Source organism: Triticum aestivum, chromosome 3A (genome assembly GCF_018294505.1).
Source record: "Triticum aestivum cultivar Chinese Spring chromosome 3A, IWGSC CS RefSeq v2.1, whole genome shotgun sequence".
NCBI lineage: Eukaryota > Viridiplantae > Streptophyta > Magnoliopsida > Poales > Poaceae > Triticum > Triticum aestivum.
Genome location: NC_057800.1, coordinates 52,829,139 through 52,833,212, shown reverse-complemented (window position 1 = coordinate 52,833,212; position 4,074 = coordinate 52,829,139). Strand labels below are relative to the sequence as shown.

The 4,074-nt window shown below is 48.5% G+C and overlaps 1 non-coding gene across 1 annotated transcript; it reads right to left on the bottom strand.

Annotated features, from left to right (window-relative positions):
- Nucleotides 1–3,733: 3,733 nt before the first annotated feature.
- On the bottom strand, nucleotides 3,734–3,815 carry TRNAS-AGA (transfer RNA serine (anticodon AGA)). The gene has a single exon. It is a non-coding gene; the product is annotated as a tRNA-Ser (tRNA).
- Between the last annotated feature and the right edge of the window lie 259 nt (nucleotides 3,816–4,074).

The window sequence follows — 4,074 nt, the reverse complement described above, 5'->3', positions numbered from 1 at the left end:
CATGCTCCAGTTTTTCACTAAGCCTGAATCTGTTTGTGTTTTTGCCATGTTCACATGCTTGCAATTGTATTTTCTGGTCCCTTTTGACTCAAGGTCACTAAGGGACTTTTGTTAAGTGCTTTGAGTAGCTTCATGCCATGCCTTGATTTGCCATGTTAAGTTCTTATAGCATGTAGTTTGCATGCTCTAAAGATTGCTTCCTGATGATAAATTCCAGACTTGTGTTAATTTCACTAAGTCTGAAACCTGTTATCATTTGCACTTTTGCCATGCTTGTTTGAACCTGTTAATGGATGAATTAGCCGTAGCTCAGTGTTCATCTTTTGTCAAGCATCATGAGTGGATCCCTGCCATGTATTTTGTTGTCATGTTTGAGTGTTGTAGCATATTTATCTTGATGCTTTTAGTTGGGCACTTGCTGAGTATCGCAGACCAGTGCCACATTTGTTTTGCTTGCCATTTCCAAACCGTGCATCCGATTCCGGTAATCTTTATATCGATTTAAATCAAAATCAACTCACCTTTCCAGTGGCACTCTTGGATTTCTAAGTTGAGGCCAAGTTCAATCATTCCTTTCCAAATCATGCATATGCATCACTTACCGCATCCCGCATATCATGCCATGTTCATGTGTGGTTTGTTTACTTTGTTGTGTGTTTCTTTCCGGTGTTGCTTCTTTGGGTTGGTTCCGATAACGTCGCGTTTGTGAGGAACCGTTCGACTACGTCCGTTTGTCTTCTTCATGGACTCGTTCTTCTTCCTTGCGGGATTTCAGGCAAGATGACCATACCCTCGAAATCACTTCTATCTTTGCTTGCTAGTTGCTCGCTCTTTTTGCTATGTCTATGCTGCGATACCTACCACTTGCTATGTCATGCCTCCCATATTGTTAAGCCAAGCCTCTAACTCACCTTGTCCTAGCAAACCGTTGTTTGGCTATGTTACCGCTTTGCTCAGCCCCTCTTATAGCGTTGTTAGTTGCAGGTGAAGATTGGAGTTTGTTCCTTGTTGGAACATGGATATTTTTATTGGGATATCACAATATCTCTTATTTAATTAATGCATCTATATACTTGGTAAAGGGTGAAAGGCTCGGCCTTTTTCCTGGTGTTTTGTTCCACTCTTGCTACCCTAGTTTCCATCATATCGGTGTTATGTTCCCGGATTTTGCGTTCCTTACACGGTTGGGTTATAATGGGAACCCCTTGACAGTCCGCCTTGAATAAAACTCCTCTAGCAAGGCCCACCATTGGTTTTACCATTTGCCACCTAGCCTTTTCTTTCCCTTGGGTAGGCCTGCCCAAGGGTCATCTTTATTTAAACCCCCGGGCCAGTGCTCCTCTGAGTGCTGGTCCAACCTGTGAGCTGCCGATGGCCACCAGGGGCAACTCTGGACTGGCCTACCGGAACCTTGGACAATCCGGTGTGCCCTGAGAACGAGATATGTGCAGCTCCTATCGGGATTTGTCGGCACATTCGGGTGGCTTTGCTGGTCTTGTTTTACCATTGATGAGGATGTCTTGTAATCGGGATGCCGAGTCTGATCGGATTGTCTTGGGAGAAGGAATATCCTTCGTTGACCGTGAGAGCTTGTGATGGGCTAAGTTGGGACACCCCTGCAGGGTTTTGAACTTTCGAAAGTCGTGCCCGCGGTTATGGGCAGATGGGAATTTGTTAATGTCCGGTTATAGAAAACCTGAAGTTTATTTTAATTAAAATACATCAACCGCGTGTGTAGCCGTGATGGTCTCTTCTCGGCGGAGTCCGAGAAGTGAACACGGTGTTGGAGTTATGTTTGAACGTAAGTAGACTTGGATCACTTCTTGATCATAGTTTCTCGACCGCGCTTTGCCTTCTCTTCTCGCTCTCATTTGCGTAAGTTTAGCCACCATATATGCTAGTCGCTTGCTGCAGCTCCACCTTAGACTTTTACCTTATCCATAAGCTTAAATAGTCTTGATCGCGAGGGTGTGAGATTGCAGAGTCCCCGTGACTCACAGATACTTCCAAAACCAGTTTGCAGGTGTCGATGATACCGTGCAGGTGACGCAACCAAGCTCAAGGAGGAGCTCGATGAAGATCGTGTCCTTTGTGTTGTTTCGTTCTAGTTGATCAGTAGTGGAGCCCAGTTGGGGTCGATCGGGGATATGTGTAGCATTTAGGGTAGTCTTCTTTTATTTTGGTTCCGTAGTCGGACCTTGATTGTATATGGATGATGTAATGCTTTATTCATGTAATTGTGTGAAGTGGCGATTATAAGCCAACTATGTATCTCTTTCCCTTTATGTATTACATGGGTTGTTGTGAAGATTACCTCACTTGCGACATTGCTTTCAATGCGATTATGCCTCTAAGTCGTGCTTCGACACGTGGGAGATATAGCCGCATCGAGGGCCTTACAGCAGTGTTTCGGATCTGCTCGGATTCGGAGGTGTGGTGGAGCTCTGGGCAAAAGTCCAGCCCCGCCCTTGGGTCGGTGCAGGCAACGGCGGCGCCATGGCGTCATTTCCCTTCTTGAAGGCGTTGCCGTGGAGCTCCATTGCACGACTCTCCGGGAGAAATCTCTAGCTTCAGATGGTCGAAGCGGGCGATGACGGTGGCTACGTCGTTTCCTTCTTTGAGGCATCGCCTTGGAGAGTCAACATACTGCAGTTTGCACGAATCTATTCGTCGTCAGGGACAGTGGACGTCGGGGCGGCGGCTCCGGGTGGTTTCTGATTGTGCGTCGAGATGGCGATCTCGGGAACAATGTGAGCTGCAGCTCTATGAGGTGGGGCTCTATCTCGACATTGGTTGGGTGGCATCCTTGTCCCGCTTGGGCGGTAGGGGTGTTGACTCGGTCGATGCGCCCTAGAGGGGGCGGTCTGACTTTACGTCGGGGCGGCGGCCCCGGATGTGGTGCGACGTTCGTGGTCTGCGAGCGGTTGCCCCGGGCAGCGTGGGCTGCGGGCAGCTGGGTTGTGCGGTGTTGCTGCTCGAGCGGAGCGGTGGTTGTCGGGGCGGCGGCCCCGGAAGGCGGTGCCGGTTGATTGCGCTGGGCGCGACGGAGCGGTGGATGTCAGGGCAGCGGCCCCGAGAGAATCACTGTGGCGACCAGACTTCTGTGACAACGATGATGATGGGAGCGATGTCGGTGACGCGGCAATGGTTGCGATAGTCGGCTCTTCTCCGGCGTGTTCACGGTATTGCCTCGGTTTGTTTGCTGCTGTGGAGTCGAAGCCGCGGCGGCGGGGCCCTGTGGTGTACGATGACTGGCTGCAGGTGTCCCTTTCGGCGATCTTCCGTGGCGCCAGCCGTGCCTGGTTATGTTCTTCTGAGTTCGCCGTCAGAGTCGGAGCTGCGTTGTCTGGCCGTAGATCGACATGTTGTCGATTAGGGTGGGCTTTGCCCTGTGTGTTTCAGTCTTTGGGAGTGGGCTTGGCCCTTGTTGTTCCGGCTTTTGCTCGGTTTTCCGTAATTAACTGGGCAATTCTCTTCTGCTTAATTAATAGTTGAGGCAATTTTTGCCTCTGTTTCGAAAAAAAATAAATAAATAACACAATAAATTGGTGAAAAATGAGGCGAAAAAAACCCGCGGCCTATCAACTTATTCTTTAGGAGTAGAGATTTTTTTAACCCGAATAAAAAACACAAGAAATTATTTAACTGGCGCTACAAGGAGCTAGAAAGCTGATTGATTTACGAGGAAAATAGTGTAGAGCGGTAATGAATACCAAATAAAAAAAGGAAAAGGCGTGGTCGGCAGGATTCGAACCTGCGCGGGCAAAGCCCACATGATTTCTAGTCATGCCCAATAACCACTCCGGCACGACCACTGCTGGTGCTGATCCCATTTTCTATCTTCCATAGCCAAAACATCTGAAATTCAGTCAGCCATCGACCAAAAAATGGGATGCTGTTCTATAAAAAAAAAACGACACTGACAGAGCATCCAGAGACACTGATGAGTAGCATCGAGATCGAGTCTGTGAGGTTGTAGCAGTATCTAGCTGCCCAAAAAGCTCCTCAGATTTTGAATCATTTGAATACTGCGCCCGACGTGTGTCCTTTTCTCTTCTTGAAGCGAGGACCTGA